The sequence below is a fragment of the Drosophila sechellia genome, unplaced genomic scaffold (assembly GCF_004382195.2).
Source record: "Drosophila sechellia strain sech25 unplaced genomic scaffold, ASM438219v1 Y_21, whole genome shotgun sequence".
Classification (NCBI taxonomy): Eukaryota; Metazoa; Arthropoda; class Insecta; order Diptera; family Drosophilidae; genus Drosophila; species Drosophila sechellia.
The window spans coordinates 167,017-179,978 of NW_022611380.1; the positions used below are offsets into that span (position 1 = coordinate 167,017).

The following is a 12,962-nucleotide window of genomic DNA, read 5'->3' on the forward strand; positions in this document are numbered from 1 at the left end:
TAGCAACTATTCTAGCTGATCCCATCTCCCTCCGAAGACTGAAGAGGGTACACCCAAGCGATCTCCTTACCCGGAGGATAATATAACATATTACATTTTAAGTAATTGATAACTAGACTAGATTTTTCTTTCTTCTGTACTTTATAATTAAGATACCATTTGGTCTCATTTATCTTTATCACACATAAGGTTATGTACAGAGGAATTACTGAACGATTCCTTTTGAAACCTTAATAAATAGAATTAGTTCCCCTTTAAAAAAAAAAAGAGTTACTAATGCCATTTCAAATTGATCATGTCGATCACTAAGCCGATGAATAATGGTATGGAGAACTGTCGAGCTAATGTACTGGATTCGTGGGGAATACAATATAATAATTTCAATTTAATTGAGTTAACTGGATCACGGAGACTGCTGTAATGCTGGCTGGCTGCTGATGCTTTGGTGGTTGCTGAAGTAAAAGTTGTTGTTGCGTATGTTGCCAGGGTTCGCCAGCCGGCGACGCCGTCACCTACGACGCTGGAAGACACGTCGCAGTGCCTTGCGCCAGAAAAAGCGATGCGATTTGTTCTTGGTGGGTGTCTGCGGGTCCTCTATTTGAGCAAGTGCCACACCCAAGTCCTCAACCAAGTCCAAATCGTTTTCGGGAGCGATGCGACGACGTGTAGGTGTAGCTGGCACTGTGCTGGCCGTGTTTGTCGAAATGGATGCGTAGGGATGTGGAGTGGGTGGTGCTGAGGCTGTGGTTACGAAGGGTGCAACCAAATAAGGTCGGTCCTTCAGTGCCGCCATTGCTGCAGCCGATATGGAAGCAATTGATGAGAAGGAAGCCAAAGTAGCCACCGATGCCGAAGATTCTATATAGCCCCTGCCAACTTCTCCGTCTGCTGTTACTGCCGGTGATGCACCTTTTAGTGCTATTGCTCTTGTTCCTTTTCCTGTTCCGGTTCCTGCAAGAGCTCCCCCTCCATCTGCTGTTGCTGGCTGGGTGGCACGCAGCCAACAACCAGGTTGCATCGTATCTTATCTAAGCCACGGGTGCTGCAGACACTCCGCAGCGGTGGCTCGCTTGTTCGGATCGAGCTCGAGCATGGGCTTAAGGAACGAAGCGAATGACGCCGCATCCTTTTGCGACCACTCGTACTTCTCCAGAAGAACGTCCATTAGGCCCCAGGGCTTAAGGCCCGAGATATTTCGTAGCTCGCAGGAACGGGTAAACGACTTCGCCACATAGGTGCCGTTTAACAAAATGTACCGCGGTATTGGACCCAGCAGCTCGATGATGTGGGCCAATTGGTCCTCGTCGCGGGTGAACGATTCGCCGGAGTGTGGCTCAAAAAGATAGTCACCGGTGGCCAGTTCGAATACCATGCATGCAGTGCTCCAGATATCCGCAGAGGTGTTATAGCCCGCACCGATAATAACTTCTAGTGACCGATATTGGCGCGTTTGAATGTCCTCAGTCAAGTGATGATTAACCCAACAAGATTTGCTCAGATCGGCGATCTTTACGTTGACATTGCATTCCTCTAACGCCGGATCCTGTTTAGCCTTGTGCTTTGCTTGCGGCGGCGGAGGAAGTGTTGGCAGGGTTAGATTCGAATGCGGTCCATTCGTAGCCGAAGATGTATTCTCCACGGAGCGTGAGCGCACATGAGGCTCGTCCACGCACAGGAAGACATTCTCGGGCTTTATGTCCGTGTGGATGATCTGGCAGCACGTGTGAAGATAGTCAAGACCCTCCAGCACCTGGCGGGTAATAGCTTTGACGTTGGCCAGTGGAATACCGCGTAATGGGGACTTCCGTATGAGTTTCAGGAGATTGTCACCCAGCATCTCGAACACAATACAAATATGGGTGCCATTAAGGCCGGTGATCTTGAAGTCGTCCAGCATCTGGACGGTTTTGCGACGGCGTGGATTCGATGGATCGGTCTCGCGCACCGTCTTGAGTATCTTTATTTCGTCCCTTATCGTCTTGGCCAAGTCCGGTGCCGACTTGAAAATTTTAATTGCCACATATCTCATTGCCTGCAAGTCCCAGCACAGCCAAACAGTAGAGTAGTCGCCCCAGCTCAATTTACGGATGACATGGTAGCGACCTGCCGAAAAAAATTTGCATTAATCTGCTGATCTTCTCGAAAAGGAACAAATTTCAACGGTTTGGGAAGAGTAGCGCAGTACCACTTAGGGAAATTAAATTACCAATGATCTTTTCGGATGGCTCATAATCCATTTTAGTTGCAACACTGTCACCTCACGACTGACCAAGCGCGACTAGACGAACGCGAGAGCTGCTCTCCGCTTAAATTCAATTAAAATACGACAGCGAATGCAGTTGAGTGCGTTTTCACGGGGCTACTTCTATATTACAGCACAAAGGCCTGAAAGGTATGGTATGGTGCCAGAATCAGTAGATTGGCATTTGGAAGCTCCAAATATTCTACTGACAATGTATATGAACTTGCCGTTTATTACAAGGCCTGTTTTATATTTTGTAAACTCTAGCAGCTCCTATTAAATATAAAGTTTTTTTTTTTGTAAATTTTATTAATTGGAATCTACAGCATAGGCATACCAATATATACATTACTTATAAGTTACTTTACAATTTAAACTACTTTAACAATATTTAATTGTTTTTTTTTTTATTTTATGAAAAAATAATTATAATAATCTCGATGGGAGAGCCTTCGTTTTCTCGGGGGGTGGATAAGCCTTCTCGCCAGGGTGTTGGGGTGGGAACCTAGTCGACGCATATAACATAGTCGTATGCATTTGAAACGTTAGTCCTCTGTCTAAAATCACCTCGAGGTATTTGTAGAAGGTGGAGCCGAGCATGGAAATTCCAGAGCAGTTCAAAGGCCTTTTTGTGAATGTGACGCAAGCAAATGTGCTTGCAATTAATGCCGATATTCCATTCCGTTGCCGACTTCTCGAAGGCCGTCACATATTCCTGTAGGCCCCTGGTTGCATCACTTATGCTTGTACTCCTGACCGTTACCGCGGTGTCATCCGCTTAGGTTGCAATAAGAACGTTTTCGTCTTCAACTTCTGTACAGGACCAGGAATCCGGCATATCAGAAGTATACAGCGAATTAAGAGTCGGGCCTAAAACACTGCCTTGGGGTACGCCTGCTGAGATTGTACGCGTAGACGATTTGTCGCCATCGACAACCACACTGAACTGTCTGTTCGATAGAAAGCTTTTGATAAGAAGAAATAGCTGTGGCGTCAAAATGGTGTTAAGCTTACTTAGAAGACCATCATGCCAAACTCTATCAAAGGCTGGTTGTATATCCATGAATACAGCTGTTGTATACATCTTGTCCTCCATTGCCTCCAAAGCAAAGTTTGTCACTCGGTGAAGCTGTTCTGGAGTGCCATGACTTTTTCGGAAACCGAACTGCCACTTTGGAATAGCTTGGCTCACGCTTGGAAGTTTGAGGATGCGTTCTAATATTACCCTTTCCAACATTTTCCCTAGCGCGGGTAGAAGACTAATGGGCCTATATGCATCTACTTCAGTGGGTTGCTTTCCAGGCTTCGGAATCATCGTTATGATTGCTGATTTCCATTTGCTTGGAAAGTGTCCCAGCCTTAGAGCGCTATTGAACAGTATTATCAATGAATGTGAAATATGTAATCTGGCAAAAACAGAACATCAAGACACAAAATTGACATACGAAACAACTTCCGAAATATTTAACACAAGGGAAAAATACGTGATAGATTTTTATCTTCCGGGAAACCAAATCTTCCTATCTTGTATTGATATTTATTCGAAATTTAGTAGAAGTAAAAAGTAGAGATTGCCTAGAAGCGAAAAGAGCCATTACCAAAATATTCAATGACATGGGAAAGCCACAGGAAATTAAAGCGGACAAAGATTCAGCTTTTATGTGCATAGCTTTGCAAAGCTGGTTAAGATCCGAAGGTGTTGAAATTTCTGTAACAACTAGTAAAAATGGTTTTTCCGACATAGAAAGATTTCACAAGACCGTAAGCGAAAAACTAACAATCATTGGAAACGAACAAAATATTGAAGAAAGGTGTACAAAATTCGAAAAAATATTATACGTATACAATCACAAAACCAAACATAATTATACTAAACGATATCCAGCGGACATTTTTCTATATGCAGGTAGACCAGACGTACAACAAAACAAAATCGATAAGATCGAATATCTTAATAAGAATAAGCATGATTTTGAAGTTGACATAAAATATAGACAGGCTCCACTTGTAAAGAGTAAAATCACTAATCAATTAAAAAAGACAGGAAAAATTGAACAAGTGGACAGTAAACATTTTAAAGAGACAAACCGCGGCAGGAAAATCGTTCATTATAAATCAAAGTTTAAGAAACAGAAAAAGTTTAATAAGAGTAAATACGATAATTCCAGACCAATGAAGAGCAAGACACACAGCACATTCCTAATAATGCTTAGTTGCATATTATCATTTATCAACATCGTTAATTGCAGCAATTCAAAACAGGAATAATGGAAATTCCAACCACCTACGAATACCATTATTTGAGTATAAACATAACAAAGACAATGCTAATGTTCGAAAACCTAGTAACTGAAGCAAATGACTATCCCAATGTACCACAGATACAATATTTAGGCGATAAACTGCTGTAATGCTGGCTGGCTGCTGATGCTTTGGTGGTTGCTGAAGTAAAAGTTGTTGTTGCGTATGTTGCCAGGGTTCGCCAGCCGGCGACGCCGTCACCTACGACGCCGGAAGACACGTCGCAGTGCCTTGCGCCAGAAAAAGCGATGCGATTTGTTCTTGGTGGGTGTCTGCGGGTCCTCTATTTGAGCAAGTGCCACACCCAAGTCCTCAACCAAGTCCAAATCGTTTTCGGGAGCGATGCGACGACGTGTAGGTGTAGCTGGCACTGTGCTGGCCGTGTTTGTCGAAATGGATGCGTGGGGATGTGGAGTGGGTGGTGCTGAGGCTGTGGTTACGAAGGGTGCAACCAAATAAGGTCGGTCCTTCAGTGCCGCCATTGCTGCAGCCGATATGGAAGCAATTGATGAGATGGAAGCCAAAGTAGCCACCGATGCCGAAGATTCTATATAGCCCCTGCCAACTTCTCCGTCTGCTGTTACTGCCGGTGATGCACCTTTTAGTGCTATTGCTCTTGTTCCTTTTCCTGTTCCGGTTCCTGCAAGAGCTCCCCCTCCATCTGCTGTTGCTGGCTGGGTGGCACGCAGCCAACAACCAGGTTGCATCGTATCTTATCTAAGCCACGGGTGCTGCAGACACTCCGCAGCGGTGGCTCGCTTGTTCGGATCGAGCTCGAGCATGGGCTTAAGGAACGAAGCGAATGACGCCGCATCCTTTTGCGACCACTCGTACTTCTCCAGAAGAACGTCCATTAGGCCCCAGGGCTTAAGGCCCGAGATATTTCGTAGCTCGCAGGAACGGGTAAACGACTTCGCCACATAGGTGCCGTTTAACAAAATGTACCGCGGTATTGGACCCAGCAGCTCGATGATGTGGGCCAATTGGTCCTCGTCGCGGGTGAACGATTCGCCGGAGTGTGGCTCAAAAAGATAGTCACCGGTGGCCAGTTCGAATACCATGCATGCAGTGCTCCAGATATCCGCAGAGGTGTTATAGCCCGCACCGATAATAACTTCTAGTGACCGATATTGGCGCGTTTGAATGTCCTCAGTCAAGTGATGATTAACCCAACAAGATTTGCTCAGATCGGCGATCTTTACGTTGACATTGCATTCCTCTAACGCCGGATCCTGTTTAGCCTTGTGCTTTGCTTGCGGCGGCGGAGGAAGTGTTGGCAGGGTTAGATTCGAATGCGGTCCATTCGTAGCCGAAGATGTATTCTCCACGGAGCGTGAGCGCACATGAGGCTCGTCCACGCACAGGAAGACATTCTCGGGCTTTATGTCCGTGTGGATGATCTGGCAGCACGTGTGAAGATAGTCAAGACCCTCCAGCACCTGGCGGGTAATAGCTTTGACGTTGGCCAGTGGAATACCGCGTAATGGGGACTTCCGTATGAGTTTCAGGAGATTGTCACCCAGCATCTCGAACACAATACAAATATGGGTGCCATTAAGGCCGGTGATCTTGAAGTCGTCCAGCATCTGGACGGTTTTGCGACGGCGTGGATTCGATGGATCGGTCTCGCGCACCGTCTTGAGTATCTTTATTTCGTCCCTTATCGTCTTGGCCAAGTCCGGTGCCGACTTGAAAATTTTAATTGCCACATATCTCATTGCCTGCAAGTCCCAGCACAGCCAAACAGTAGAGTAGTCGCCCCAGCTCAATTTACGGATGACATGGTAGCGACCTGCCGAAAAAAATTTGCATTAATCTGCTGATCTTCTCGAAAAGGAACAAAGTTCAACGGTTTGGGAAGAGTAGCGCAGTACCACTTAGGGAAATTAAATTACCAATGATCTTTTCGGATGGCTCATAATCCATTTTAGTTGCAACACTGTCACCTCACGACTGACCAAGCGCGACTAGACGAACGCGAGAGCTGCTCTCCGCTTAAATTCAATTAAAATACGACAGCGAATGCAATTGAGTGCGTTTTCACGGGGCTACTTCTATATTACAGCACAAAGGCCTGAAAGGTATGGTATGGTGCCAGAATCAGTAGATTGGCATTTGGAAGCTCCAAATATTCTACTGACAATGTATATGAACTTGACGTTTATTACAAGGCCTGTTTTATATTTTGTAAACTCTAGCAGCTCCTATCAAATATAAAGTTTTTTTTTTTGTAAATTTTATTAATTGGAATCTACAGCATAGGCATACCAATATATACATTACTTATAAGTTACTTTACAATTTAAACTACTTTAACAATATTTAATTGTTTTTTTTTTTATTTTATGAAAAAATAATTATAATAATCTCGATGGGAGAGCCTTCGTTTTCTCGGGGGGTGGATAAGCCTTCTCGCCAGGGTGTTGGGGTGGGAACCTAGTCGACGCATATAACATAGTCGTATGCATTTGAAACGTTAGTCCTCTGTCTAAAATCACCTCGAGGTATTTGTAGAAGGTGGAGCCGAGCATGGAAATTCCAGAGCAGTTCAAAGGCCTTTTTGTGAATGTGACGCAAGCAAATGTGCTTGCAATTAATGCCGATATTCCATTCCGTTGCCGACTTCTCGAAGGCCGTCACATATTCCTGTAGGCCCCTGGTTGCATCACTTATGCTTGTACTCCTGACCGTTACCGCGGTGTCATCCGCTTAGGTTGCAATAAGAACGTTTTCGTCTTCAACTTCTGTACAGGACCAGGAATCCGGCATATCAGAAGTATACAGCGAATTAAGAGTCGGGCCTAAAACACTGCCTTGGGGTACGCCTGCTGAGATTGTACGCGTAGACGATTTGTCGCCATCGACAACCACACTGAACTGTCTGTTCGATAGAAAGCTTTTGATAAGAAGAAATAGCTGTGGCGTCAAAATGGTGTTAAGCTTACTTAGAAGACCATCATGCCAAACTCTATCAAAGGCTGGTTGTATATCCATGAATACAGCTGTTGTATACATCTTGTCCTCCATTGCCTCCAAAGCAAAGTTTGTCACTCGGTGAAGCTGTTCTGGAGTGCCATGACTTTTTCGGAAACCGAACTGCCACTTTGGAATAGCTTGGCTCACGCTTGGAAGTTTGAGGATGCGTTCTAATATTACCCTTTCCAACATTTTCCCTAGCGCGGGTAGAAGACTAATGGGCCTATATGCATCTACTTCAGTGGGTTGCTTTCCAGGCTTCGGAATCATCGTTATGATTGCTGATTTCCATTTGCTTGGAAAGTGTCCCAGCCTTAGAGCGCTATTGAACAGTATTATCAATGAATGTGAAATATGTAATCTGGCAAAAACAGAACATCAAGACACAAAATTGACATACGAATCAACTTCCGAAATATTTAACACAAGGGAAAAATACGTGATAGATTTTTATCTTCCGGGAAACCAAATCTTCCTATCTTGTATTGATATTTATTCGAAATTTAGTAGAAGTAAAAAGTAGAGATTGCCTAGAAGCGAAAAGAGCCATTACCAAAATATTCAATGACATGGGAAAGCCACAGGAAATTAAAGCGGACAAAGATTCAGCTTTTATGTGCATAGCTTTGCAAAGCTGGTTAAGATCCGAAGGTGTTGAAATTTCTGTAACAACTAGTAAAAATGGTTTTTCCGACATAGAAAGATTTCACAAGACCGTAAGCGAAAAACTAACAATCATTGGAAACGAACAAAATATTGAAGAAAGGTGTACAAAATTCGAAAAAATATTATACGTATACAATCACAAAACCAAACATAATTATACTAAACGATATCCAGCGGACATTTTTCTATATGCAGGTAGACCAGACGTACAACAAAACAAAATCGATAAGATCGAATATCTTAATAAGAATAAGCATGATTTTGAAGTTGACATAAAATATAGACAGGCTCCACTTGTAAAGAGTAAAATCACTAATCAATTAAAAAAGACAGGAAAAATTGAACAAGTGGACAGTAAACATTTTAAAGAGACAAACCGCGGCAGGAAAATCGTTCATTATAAATCAAAGTTTAAGAAACAGAAAAAGTTTAATAAGAGTAAATACGATAATTCCAGACCAATGAAGAGCAAGACACACAGCACATTCCTAATAATGCTTAGTTGCATATTATCATTTATCAACATCGTTAATTGCAGCAATTCAAAACAGGAATAATGGAAATTCCAACCACCTACGAATACCATTATTTGAGTATAAACATAACAAAGACAATGCTAATGTTCGAAAACCTAGTAACTGAAGCAAATGACTATCCCAATGTACCACAGATACAATATTTAGGCGATAAACTGCTGTAATGCTGGCTGGCTGCTGATGCTTTGGTGGTTGCTGAAGTAAAAGTTGTTGTTGCGTATGTTGCCAGGGTTCGCCAGCCGGCGACGCCGTCACCTACGACGCTGGAAGACACGTCGCAGTGCCTTGCGCCAGAAAAAGCGATGCGATTTGTTCTTGGTGGGTGTCTGCGGGTCCTCTATTTGAGCAAGTGCCACACCCAAGTCCTCAACCAAGTCCAAATCGTTTTCGGGAGCGATGCGACGACGTGTAGGTGTAGCTGGCACGGTGCTGGCCGTGTTTGTCGAAATGGATGCGTGGGGATGTGGAGTGGGTGGTGCTAAGGCTGTGGTTACGAAGGGTGCAGCCAAATATTGTCGGTCCTTCAGTGCCGCCATCGCTGCAGCCGATATGGAAGCAATTGATGAGATGGAAGCCAAAGTAGCCACCGATGCCGAAGATTCTATATAGTCCCTGCCAACTCCTCCGTCTGCTGTTACTGCCGGTGATCCACCTTTTAGTGCTATTGCTCTTGTTCCTTTTCCTGTTCCGGTTCCTGCTAGAGCTCCCCCTCCATCTGCTGTTGCTGGCTGGGTGGCACGCAGCCAACAACCAGGTTGCATCGTATCTTATCTAAGCCACGGGTGCTGCAGACACTCCGCAGCGGTGGCACGCTTGTTCGGATCGAGCTCGAGCATGGGCTTAAGGAACGAAGCGAATGACGCCGCATCCTTTTGCGACCACTCGTACTTCTCCAGAAGAACGTCCATTAGGCCCCAGGGCTTAAGGCCCGAGATATTTCGTAGCTCGCAGGAACGGGTAAACGACTTCGCCGCATAGGTGCCGTTTAACAAAATGTACCGCGGTATTGGACCCAGCAGCTCGATGATGTGGGCCAATTGGTCCTCGTCGCGGGTGTACGATTCGCCGGAGTGTGGCTCAAAAAGATAGTCACCGGTGGCCAGTTCGAATACCATGCATGCAGTGCTCCAGATATCCGCAGAGGTGTTATAGCCCGCACCGATAATAACTTCTAGTGACCGATATTGGCGCGTTTGAATGTCCTCAGTCAAGTGATGATTAACCCAACAAGATTTGCTCAGATCGGCGATCTTTACGTTGACATTGCATTCCTCTAACGCCGGATCCTGTTTAGCCTTGTGCTTTGCTTGCGGCGGCGGAGGAAGTGTTGGCAGGGTTAGATTCGAATGCGGTCCATTCGTAGCCGAAGATGTATTCTCCACGGAGCGTGAGCGCACATGAGGCTCGTCCACGCACAGGAAGACATTCTCGGGCTTTATGTCCGTGTGGATGATCTGGCAGCACGTGTGAAGATAGTCAAGACCCTCCAGCACCTGGCGGGTAATAGCTTTGACGTTGGCCAGTAGAATACCGCGTAATGGGGACTTCCGTATGAGTTTCAGGAGATTGTCACCCAGCATCTCGAACACAATACAAATATGGGTGCCATTAAGGCCGGTGATCTTGAAGTCGTCCAGCATCTGGACGGTTTTGCGACGGCGTGGATTCGATGGATCGGTCTCGCGCACCGTCTTGAGTATCTTTATTTCGTCCCTTATCGTCTTGGCCAAGTCCGGTGCCGACTTGAAAATTTTAATTGCAACATATCTCATTGCCTGCAAGTCCCAGCACAGCCAACAGTAGAGTAGTCGCCCCAGCTCAATTTACGGATGACATGGTAGCGATCTGCCGAAAAAAAATTGCATTAATCTGCTGATCTTCTCGAAAAGGAACAAAGTTCAACGGTTTGGGAAGAGTAGCGCAGTACCACTTATGGAAATTAAATTACCAATGATCTTTTCGGATGGCTCATAATCCATTTTAGTTGCAACACTGTCACCTCACGACTGACCAAGCGCGACTAGACGAACGCGAGAGCTGCTCTCCGCTTAAATTCAATTAAAATACGACAGCGAATGCAATTGAGTGCGTTTTCACGGGGCTACTTCTATATTACAGCACAAAGGCCTGAAAGGTATGGTATGGTGCCAGAATCAGTAGATTGGCATTTGGAAATTCTACTGACAATGTATATGAACTTGACGTTTATTACAAGGCCTGTTTTATATTTTGTAAACTCTAGCAGCTCCTATCAAATATAAAGTTTTTTTTTTTGTAAATTTTATTAATTGGAATCTACAGCATAGGCATACCAATATATACATTACTTATAAGTTACTTTACAATTTAAACTACTTTAACAATATTTAATTGTTTTTTTTTTTTATTTTATGAAAAATAATTATAATAATCTCGATGGGAGAGCCTTCGTTTTCTCGGGGGGTGGATAAGCCTTCTCGCCAGGGTGTTGGGGTGGGAACCTAGTCGACGCATATAACATAGTCGTATGCATTTGAAACGTTAGTCCTCTGTCTAAAATCACCTCGAGGTATTTGTAGAAGGTGGAGCCGAGCATGGAAATTCCAGAGCAGTTCAAAGGCCTTTTTGTGAATGTGACGCAAGCAATGTGCTTGCAATTAATGCCGATATTCCATTCCGTTGCCGACTTCTCGAAGGCCGTCACATATTCCTGTAGGCCCTGGTTGCATCACTTATGCTTGTACTCCTGACCGTTACCGCGGTGTCATCCGCTTAGGTTGCAATAAGAACGTTTTCGTCTTCAACTTCTGTACAGGACCAGGAATCCGGCATATCAGAAGTATACAGCGAATTAAGAGTCGGGCCTAAAACACTGCCTTGGGGTACGCCTGCTGAGATTGTACGCGTAGACGATTTGTCGCCATCGACAACCACACTGAACTGTCTGTTCGATAGAAAGCTTTTGATAAGAAGAAATAGCTGTGGCGTCAAAATGGTGTTAAGCTTACTTAGAAGACCATCATGCCAAACTCTATCAAAGGCTGGTTGTATATCCATGAATACAGCTGTTGTATACATCTTGTCCTCCATTGCCTCCAAAGCAAAGTTTGTCACTCGGTGAAGCTGTTCTGGAGTGCCATGACTTTTTCGGAAACCGAACTGCCACTTTGGAATAGCTTGGCTCACGCTTGGAAGTTTGAGGATGCGTTCTAATATTACCCTTTCCAACATTTTCCCTAGCGCGGGTAGAAGACTAATGGGCCTATATGCATCTACTTCAGTGGGTTGCTTTCCAGGCTTCGGAATCATCGTTATGATTGCTGATTTCCATTTGCTTGGAAAGTGTCCCAGCCTTAGAGCGCTATTGAACAGTATTATCAATGAATGTGAAATATGTAATCTGGCAAAAACAGAACATCAAGACACAAAATTGACATACGAATCAACTTCCGAAATATTTAAACACAAGGGAAAAATACGTGATAGATTTTTATCTTCCGGGAAACCAAATCTTCCTATCTTGTATTGATATTTATTCGAAATTTAGTAGAAGTAAAAAGTAGAGATTGCCTAGAAGCGAAAAGAGCCATTACCAAAATATTCAATGACATGGGAAAGCCACAGGAAATTAAAGCGGACAAAGATTCAGCTTTTATGTGCATAGCTTTGCAAAGCTGGTTAAGATCCGAAGGTGTTGAAATTTCTGTAACAACTAGTAAAAATGGTTTTTCCGACATAGAAAGATTTCACAAGACCGTAAGCGAAAAACTAACAATCATTGGAAACGAACAAAATATTGAAGAAAGGTGTACAAAATTCGAAAAAATATTATACGTATACAATCACAAAACCAAACATAATTATACTAAACGATATCCAGCGGACATTTTTCTATATGCAGGTAGACCAGACGTACAACAAACAAAATCGATAAGATCGAATATCTTAATAAGAATAAGCATGATTTTGAAGTTGACATAAATATAGACAGGCTCCACTTGTAAAGAGTAAAATCACTAATCAATTAAAAAGACAGGAAAAATTGAACAAGTGGACAGTAAACATTTTAAAGAGACAAACCGCGGCAGAAATCGTTCATATAAATCAAAGTTTAAGAAACAGAAAAAGTTAATAAGAGTAAATACGATAATTCCGACCAATGAAGAGCAAGACACACAGCACATTCTAATAATGCTTAGTTGCATATTATCATTTATCAACATCGTTAATTGCAGAATTCAAAACAGGAATAATGGAAATTC

At 43.7% G+C, this 12,962-nt stretch overlaps 3 pseudogenes; all 3 read right to left on the reverse strand.

Annotated features, from left to right (window-relative positions):
- Positions 1 to 318: 318 nt before the first annotated feature.
- On the reverse strand, positions 319 to 2,453 carry LOC6621370 (annotated as a pseudogene).
- A 2,272-nt stretch (positions 2,454 to 4,725) lies between these two features.
- On the reverse strand, positions 4,726 to 6,685 carry LOC116803416 (annotated as a pseudogene).
- Positions 6,686 to 8,883: 2,198 nt separating this feature from the next.
- Positions 8,884 to 10,888, reverse strand: LOC116803417 (annotated as a pseudogene).
- Positions 10,889 to 12,962: the final 2,074 nt, after the last annotated feature.